Below are 10,347 nucleotides of genomic sequence, written 5' to 3'. Positions count from 1 at the left end.
GCGCGCGCTAGGCGAGGAAAGGGGGCAAGCCAGCAAGCAGGCAAGTCCTTGCTTGCGAGGGCTGCGACCAAGAAAGGTACCTAGCCTTGCGATGCACAGCAGCAGGCAGCGACGACGCGCAGGGGCAGCAGGGGCTGTGGGCACGCGTGCTCGGATGCGGGGTATGCAGGCATTGCTCGTGTGCCTTGTAGGCCACACAAGTGCTGCGATGGGCTGGGCGCAAGCCTAGCCCGAGCAAGCACATGAATTTTTTTTTTATAATTTGTTTATTTCGTTGGGCTTGACCAAGTTTGCATTTATTTGGGCTAAAGGGATATTTAATTTAATATTTTATTTACCTGGGCCGGGCCGCGAGTTTTAATTTAATATTTAATAATTAATTATCCGGAATACTTATCGGTTTGAGTGGGAGCCAGTAAATGAAATTAAAATAATTATTTTTAATTATTTTCGTAGGTAGCATTATTTTAATTAAATTCAATTTTAATTAGAATAAAGTCTAAGGATTAATAATTTTGAAATTGATTAATCTTTTAGGACGCGTTTATGTGAACGTGAATTTTAATTAATTCACGTAAATACTTGCGTTATTATCATGGGCCATCCGTTTTAGCATACGAATGGGTGAATGCATAGAATTTATATTTTATGTAATGCAGGTACTCCAAGTGACTAGTACGGCCATTTAGGATAGTTAAATACGGTATGCGGACCGTTCTATCTTTGAATGTAAAGTTTTAAATATGGTCCGCGTACCATGGAAATTTTGATGTAATTTTATTATTTTCAAGTATTTCTAATTTTAGAACTTTAAGTTAGCAATTGAACGAAGATTCAAGACGGTGCCAAGCTAACAAAATGGTGATAAAGATTGGATGCTTCAAGACAAGATGTTTTGGGCCATACTAGTTCACCATTTTATTTATGCACTTGATATATAAATATTATGCTTGAATTTATGTATGTATACTTTGCATGAATACGTTGTTTCGTATGACTCGATTAGATTAAGTTCACTAAATAATCGAACCAACATAGAAACAACTAGGTCCAAAGCAATATTGAGTTTAAAAATTGCCTTCCAAATCAAGCACTTACAAAAATCTAAGGACCTAACGTAGTAGTTTACGCCAAAGCGAGGTGCTATATTAGTTGACTTAGGTGGTAAGGCGTCCCAAAGGAGCATGTTGATTGTGGTTTCAACTCAAACAACAATGGCATTATGTTGTGGCAATGGGATAAATTATGGAATTAATTTATTAACCAAGACTAATTTGGAGATTACTAGCAATAGGTTTTGCTTACCTAGAATCTTAAACTACTTAAGACATGCCAAAGCTGCTTAAGGATTTAAGACTTTTAGGGTCTTGGGATCGTTTCATTCATTTTGGACCATGTTTTTATTTTTGCATGAATGAAATGTTTAATAGCTTTGATTATTGCATGAATGCTTTTATTTCAAGTTATTAAAGTATGATAAATGTTTTCTTTGCTAGTTCATTTTGTAGAATCGTAAATCTTCAACTTTATTGCGTTCGGACAATAGAACTGCGATATTTCCTCGATCGATTGGTAACTAATTTTGAGAGAGATTCTCAAAGAAAAGGAGAGTGAGAGCGTATCTTGAATGCTATTTTCTTATAGTGATCTTAATGGTTGTTTTCAAACTAAAATTTGAATGGTAGACCAATTGGACCTCATATATTCAGAATACTGGGTAGTTTTGGAATAATGAAGTATTGAGTTAAAGACTCATGTATAACCAATGATTAACAACCAATTTTCTTTTGATTTGATAATGAACTAGACTCATTGGATGCGGTCATTCAAAATGAATAAAAGAAAGGGACTGTGTAGGCATAACAAAGTAAGAAGATCAAGCAAAGAGTAAGATCTTTTTGGACAATAAGAAAACGTGCTAGAAATGATAGGAAAGGGGAACAAAAGAAATGAATTCAAGATTCAATTTCTGCCTAAAAGTTTGTGTTAAAGAGAAATGACTTAGAAAATAAACTCCTATGGTATTCGAGTACCGCTTGAGGTTCTGACTCTTGTTAAGAACTCAAATTCCGGGAGCTAAGTCCGGTTATTGACCTACAAGTGGGAAATGAAGCAAAGTTGTGCTACATTAATTGTAGGGTCATCATGTTTGTTTTAAAGTCCTTCTAAAGGCTGGAACTTAATGGTATTATGTTCTATTAATCTTCATAATCAACTTCTGTTTGGACAACGAAATGACTCACATTCAAAGTAAACAAAAACATTCGTTGAGTGTTTATTTGAATGAAATGGTCATTTAAGGGTTGAGTCATATGATTGATTAATAAACAAACGAATCTCTTCACACTCAAACTTCAGAAGATTCAAATCAAACACTTTGATTTGTGTTCCACATATCTTTGGCAATGCCATACGACCATATCAACAAGACAACATTCCAAGATTCCATGGCATGGATTTCTGAAAGTTGGTTTATTTAAGACACGTGGGTCTTGCTTGTTGAACATGACATACAAATGGACTATTGTTAGAAGTTTCTAGACAATAAAGTTCATGGGCCAAAGATGGATTTTATGACTTACCTATTTCACAAGAATTTGAGAAAATATGGTTATATTTACTCAACGTGAAATATGTGAAATGCTTCAATGCGATTCACAAAAGAGTATAAAGTCAACTTGGCAAGAATTTTGGAACATCTAGGCTAGGTCAAGGTGATGTTTTCATGAGCCAAGAAAGATTATCTAGATTGTTTATATGGCATTATAACAATCGAAGCTCCATAAGAATATGGTATGTCCAAATGGAGAAATCGGAATCTATTCGATTAACGATAATCACGACTATTTTCCTATGTAGTTTCTAGATGATACTCTCAAATGACTATCACACTAAACAAAATTGTCAAAGCTAAGGATAAGATGTCATCAGGATTGAACTTCGGTTTAGTACATCTTTTCAGTACATATATATTTAGGGTTGTCAAACCCAGTGGGAGTTAGTGTTTACATCAAACAAACTCAAGAATAGATATATGTTTCTTTATGAGCATCTCATAGAAACAAAAGGTATTGATTCTACCACAAATCTGAGAACATATAGTTGTTGCTCTAGATAATGTCTTTTAGGAAATCATCATATTTCCAAAAAGGCAAGTGGGAGAAAAATTACCTCGAATGAACTTCGAGTCAAGCAACAAACAAATGTAGGATACTTAGGAGTCTTTGGAAAAGCTCCGTATTTAGAAGCCTTTGAAGAGCTTCATGAAGACTTTAGAAGTGCTTCAAGAGAATCCTAATACTCAAAGGACTTGAGTAATGTCTTTATAGACACTAACGTTTGATGTCCAATACCTAGGTAAATCGTATAAGGAATAGAATTCAATCAAGATAGATACATAGATATCTTGAGGAAAGAAAACTATGAAGACTTTGGAAAGTGCTTCAAAAACATACGACTTACAGGTTAGCTACGACGAATTAAAAATTCCCAAGTATGGTTTGAAGCCATCAAAAACATAAGTATGGTTCGAGGCCATAAAAAATGGTTTGAGGCCATTTTATCCGAAATATCTTCATCTTAAAGAATCAAATCTATGATTTGGTTGGTTTGCATAAAGGGTTCACTCCCATTAGTTGCAAACATGTTTTCTAAACATAGAACGTTGATTTGCATAAAGGGTTCACTCCCATTAGTTACAAACATGTTTTCTAAACATAGAACATTGATTTGCATAAAGGGTTCACTCCCATTAGTTGCAAACATGTTTTCTAAACATAGAACGTTGATTTGCATAAAGGGTTCACTCCCATTGGTTGCAAACATGTTTTCAAAACATACAAAGATGATATTGTATGCACATACAAAAGAGAAGCTAGATTGGTGGTTAAAGATTGTAAACAACTTCACGGAGTTGATAATGTTGAAATCTTTTTCACCAAGTCGGAATGCTTGAAATATTTTGGGTAAATCTAGCAATCATTACATATGGCAATATGGCAATTGGAAAATGAAACACCTTCCTCAATTGGACTTGTAGAAAGGAATTGTGTACATCACACAATGTAAAAGTTTTGGATCCTAGATAAAAGAGCAAGCTTAAGAAGTCTATTCGTAGATTAAAGCATGCAAGTGGGAATTGGAACATATTTTCAAGGATATTGAGCAATCATGGCTTTATGAAAATATGGATCATCTTGTAGATGAGGAGTTTAGTGGGAGCTAAGTCAAGTTTATTGGTTCTATATATATGAGATACATATCTCTCTTTTTAAAATGACATTCAAATTCTAAATGGTTAGATTTGAAAGTATTTGTCAATATTAGAACCATGGCGAAACTTAGAACATACTGGGTTAAAGATCTATTGGATAGGATCTAAAGCGTTGTTTGGATTCTGTAAAAGTAATTACTAAATCAAACACAATAGAGAGACTCAAAAGAGACTCTCAACCCATATGAGTAAGTCTAAGTTATGAATGCTTTAACTAAGTATAAAGTTAGGCTGTTATCACTAAAGTTAAGCATGAAGGACCTTGAAGAGGTGCCTTCACCTTATGTCACATGGCAATGCCAAGATTTTAGCAAGATTCGGTATCTCTTGAAACAGAATAAAGCTAAAAGTTACATGGATAGATTTTAAAATGCGTATGGTTTTTGCATTACAATCAATCATGTATGATGTGATATATAGATCGCCAAGATAACTCGTGAACATTGGATTTTGACGAGTTTATACCAATCTCTACTGATCTAGATCAAGGATCATTAGAATAATATCAAGAACATTCAATACATTTGGACATGTAGGATGAGCACTTCATAAGAGGAAGTGAAGATGAACTAAAGTTTCGATGCTACAGCATTTTTCGAAGCAAAAGTTGAAACTTGTTGTTAGGGAAACCACAAAAATACACGGGCAATTAGGCGTCGTGATTAAAAGGTGGTAACATAGGTTCTAAACCGTATGTGATGCATGGGAAACTAAATCAATGATTAGTTTCCAAAGTTCTCAGTTGAAAGATGTATCTCCCATATCTGTAGCTGTGAACTGGTTGGAGTATTCCAAAAGGATGGCATCATTTGCAATTCTACATAATTGAAATGAATTCATTATTGCTTAAGAAGAAATGCAAGGGAATTGTTTCTAGTGGGAGTTCTTTAATGAACTCAGGTTGATCACAAGTCTGCTATCTGGATAATTTTCTATTTTGAATATGAGAATCATTCTAACAGCAATGAAAGACTAGATCATTCTATAAACATATTCAAAGATCTTTTCATCTTACATCGAAGGGCTTTCGATATAAAGGATGCTAAGAATAGCAAAGTATGATAAACTAAACCTCTGCATTAAATAAGACACAACATTCATATGCAGAAATGGAATCAAGTTTGAGTTCCATGAATGTTTTAAGTATTGGGTGAAAGGCCTATATCTCTAAAACATTAAATGCTTGATTTTGAGTTTGAGGCCCACAAATTGGTAAGCATTTGGTTTAAACATTTATCATTTATGAAATCATATTTCATAGATCATTTAATCTTGGTTTAGTATTAAATGATAAGTCCATGTGATTCAAATCATCCAAATGGGATGTCAAGATGGATTTTTTGGCAAAGAAACACCCATAAGTGAACTTGAATATTGAAATCACAAAAGGATCCCTAATCCAGGTCATTGAAAGGTTGGACGACCAATGACTAATGAAGATTAGATTGCAAGTTGATTTATAGTTCTGTTTCTTGAACTAGATGGACTGGATGTCAGAAATCATTTGCATAGATACTTATTGGATCTTGTATCGGATTGACCATGTGAACACTTTAAGAGATTAAAGTCATGTCATAAGTAGTTCTCATTAATGGTGATTAGAACCATTCCTCAGAACATGAGAGATTATGTCTGCTCGCTTGAGAATTAGTTCGCTTTGATGCTAGCTAAACGTCGCACCGTAAAAGGAGGCTATAAAAGCAGTTATTGGGCGTACTATGAATCAAAGTGAGTGTTCATAGATTGCAAGAATGGATTCTCCTCCTATCTTTGATAGGATATGGTGTTGTTGTGTAACAAGGCCTCTCGGAGAGTTAGATACTGTAAAATGCATGGCCGTGCTCAGAATGGTTAAGGCTTAACCTTCTGTAAAAGTTTAACAGTTGAGCTCTGTAATCCGAGAAACACTTCTGGACCTAATAACTTAATAAGGATGGCTTGGATCTTACCTTATGTTCAGTAAGTAACAATAAGTGACAAAGGAATGTTAATGCACACTTGTCTGAATGACAAGTGGGATATCGAAGGAAATATGTCCTTCACCCAAGGTGCATTTAGTCTAATACCAAGGTTCAGATTAATTGCGAACAATTAATTCAGTGACATCAAGTGATCGGAACAGCTAGCTGGAGCAATGCTTCCGATCAGTGAGTTCTAATGAATATTAAGCTCACAACTTAATCTTGACTGAACCTACAAGGTCACACTAATGGCATATAAAGATCACCGGATTAAATGAATCGAAAATTCATTTAATAGCTTTTCGGGAATTAGTTTGGAAAACATAAATATACGATATGACTTTGGATCGGAATCGTATATCGTATTGCATATATTCGTAAGCTAGGCGAAACGAATTATCGTATAGTTCGACATTGGATCGTCAAGTACTATACAATAAATAATCGCCGGAAGGCATTGAACGCAAATACGAGAAGGCAACGCTGCCGGCCCAATGAGCCAAGGCGCGCAAGCGCGCAAGGCCCACTAGGCGCAGCAGCGAGCCAGCGCGCACAAGGCCCATGCCTTGGCTGGGCGCGCGCACATGCAAGGAATAACAGCAGCAGCGCACACTGCGCGGCCCAAGGCCCAGCGCCTGTGTGGCTGTGCGCGTGTGGGCTTGCGCGGGTAATGTTGGCTGGCCCTTGGCCTTTGTGCCTTGGCCGGTTAGTATTATAACCTAAGGGTTATAATATTATTCTATACAAGTTGTTTTCCTAACCTAATACAATTCAGTCGACACACATCAAACCCTAAGGATGAGAGAGAAACCCTAATTCTCTCTCAGCCTCCATGGATGTGTTCTTCCCAAAAGCACAAACTCTTGAGTGATTGTCTAAGCTACGATTATCAAGACGGATCTGAACGTGTCGGTGCACCAAGTAGAGGAACGACAAGTGGAGTTCTAAGTTCGTGTTCGTTGACAGATTACTAGGGAAAATACGCTTCGAATGTAAGTTTGCTTAATCTGTGCTTAATTTATACATGTTTCCTGGCTTTGGAGATTGTTTCCGCACATGTTATTATGTTTAACTATATTCCCCTACATATTACATTTGCAAGCATCGCATAAACACTTCGGCACGCGAGCAAACATAACCAACTCCTTCCATGTCGTGTGTAAGCGACCATAATAGTCAGTGACACTCTCATGTTGCGCCTGCCTACAATCACTTAGGCTCATCTTTAGTTGACAAACCCTTGTGCCGCTTACTACGCAAAATCGTTTCTTAAGATGGACCCACAAAGCTCTGGCATCATCGTAGTCTCCAACAGTCGATCGTAGAGACTCCTCCAACGTATGTTTTATCCAAGAAACCAACATCAAGTGCACCACAATCCAATCTGCAAGTCTCTCGGGATCATCTATGGGTTCCGGAATCGATCCATGTACAAACCAAAACTTCCTCTTCGAAATCAATGCCCTACGCACGGACATCGGCCACTCTTCATAATTTTTCGATCCCCTTAATTTAATCGGGGTTATGATATTCCCTGGACTTTCACTTGAACCCAGATAATAGGCCTTGGCAAGGATTTCCTCCTTCGAAATCTTGCCCTCTGTCGAAGGTTTCTTCGGCTCCTCGTCATCAGTAGACATAGCAGATTATCTGTCGTTTTTTTATGTGTTTATTTTTGCGGAAAAAAAATTAATTAAATTTCATAACCTAAGCACATGATACCATGTCAAATATTGCTCAAAAGTCTGAATATTATTATTGATCAATGATGTATTTGTAGTACATCAATATAAGAGATTAATTCCAACTAATACTCTTACCTAATATGCAGTGGCCTAGTTACCATAAAATACTAACTCCTAATTCTAACGTAATATTTCTGCTACATATTAGAGTATTATTTATATTCTAATTCTACTTCGTAACACTCCTAGCACAACATCATAGGGATACCCATAGAGGATGTTCCACCAATCCATAATCAGCTTCCACTTTACAAAGGGCATCCTTGTATAAGGGTACCTCAATCCGTAAAGGAGCCTAAAAACAGTTATAAGACATGCCTCTATAAGACCCAAGAAGTAGTAATCATTCCACAGTTTAATAAAAGAGTAAATGCATGAGAAAAGGTGTTACTCTATACTATCAAAATTTGTACAAGTGTTGTCATTATTGTATAAATATTGTCATTGTCGTATTAAAATCTGTCATAACCACTAAAAAAATGAAATGAAATAGAAAAAGTAAGGGGAAAACTTAAATGAATAGGTAAAAGTGTTGTCATATATACTGTCAACGTTTGTAAAAAACTTGTCTTTGGGGTATAAATATTGTCCTTGTTATCAATACTTTAGTACTTTGTTTAACTTTTCAACATATTACACGAAAATACCATTTTACCCCTGGGTATGAGCAAAAAAACTTTACCATAGATTTATCAAACAACGTTATTTTAACGTTTGACAAAAGTTACTAAACCGCAACTTCTACCGCCAACCGCTACCTGAGTCGTTATCTTACCAATACTTAGAACGAATTTTACAAGTACCGTCTTGACTATGTCAAAATATTATGCGCTACCACTAAACACACCGTAAAAATTAACTTATAGTATAATATAGATAATTTGTATATATTGTGCACACGACTTTAGGGGTTCTGTTTCGCAAGCCATTTCAGGCGTTTTAAATGATAAGGTTCTGAACTTTTAAGCCATCTTAAATGATTAGAGCGGTTTGGCAAATACTTTAATTAAAATATGAGGTCTTGACTATTGACTTAATAAATTGAGACGTTACTTTGAGTACATTTCAATTTAAGGTCCTTAAAATTTCATGTATTTTCCTTACTCCCTCTGTCTCTTAATACTCGACCTGTTTTGACCGGACACGCTTGCCGATGCATAACTTTGACGACCAATTTCTTTAACTACATATTATAAAAACTTATAAAAATATTAATATTTTGAAAATATATATTAAGATGAAGCCAACAATATATTATATATTAACATTTATTTTCATATACTAGAAATAAAATAGGGTCAAGGTGCATTATGTGAATAGTGCAAAAAGTCAAAACAGGTCGAGTATTAATATTTTATTATTTAAAATAATTATTGTACAAATTTCACCTCCTTAAAACATTAATTCTACCAAACTACTCATCTAATCATGAACCTTATTAGTTTCAGCACCTTATCAGTTTCAACAACAACCTTTTCAGTTTCAGTCATCTTATGAATTTCAGCTATATTTTAGTTAATTTTGTCAAACATTTTTTTACAAATATATTACAAGCAAATTTCAGCTTCTAACACAGTAATCCGCAAAATGGGAATCAATATTTTAAACAAAACCCTAATTTAAGAAAATTACGTACGAAGTGGCTTAACAAGGTCGCAAAGAAGCATAGCACAGATGCACATGGATCATGCAAACCTTTTCTCACAAAAGCGCCACGCGTCTAGTGAGTCATTTGACTTTCTACATTAGATATCTATAGTAACGCTAGTCAATTATTGAATGCGTCCCTATTCTCTAATTATTGAAATTAAACTAAAATTGTATTTGGATAATGTTGTTTAACATTATTTTTTGGTTACCATTTTTAGTTTCTCATTGACATGTTATTTCCATATTTTAACATCCTGTAAAGCCATGACTATATTATTATTATCTAAAATTTATCTCATTTTCGGTTAAGTCAATTTTTTTTAGGGTCGTTTTTACTCCGTATTTCTTTGTTAGTGAACGAGCCATGTGGGATATTCGAATTTGAAATTTATCGGAACTTTAGCATAGTTTTTAATTTTTTTTTTTGTGTTAGCACCCGGTTCACCCTTAGGGTTAATCCGGATTCGGGGCGAGTTCTGGGTGTATAGGTTCCAGTCCCCTCCCAATTATTGTTGCGGGGGATCGAACACGAGTTCTCCCTACCAAGTTCAGCCCCAATCACCACTGAACCAACATGCAATTGGTTAGCATAGTTTTTAATTAGCCTTTTACGATTAGAGTTATGGACAAGATATAAACTGAGTATAAAGCTTGTACCAACAAACGTACCAATAAAAAGGGTACTAAGGGCTCACCAAAATGGTGAGTTTTTTATAGG

Source organism: Spinacia oleracea, chromosome 2, assembly GCF_020520425.1.
Source record: "Spinacia oleracea cultivar Varoflay chromosome 2, BTI_SOV_V1, whole genome shotgun sequence".
Taxonomy (NCBI): Eukaryota; Viridiplantae; Streptophyta; class Magnoliopsida; order Caryophyllales; family Amaranthaceae; genus Spinacia; species Spinacia oleracea.
Note: the sequence above shows the minus strand (reverse complement) of the source record.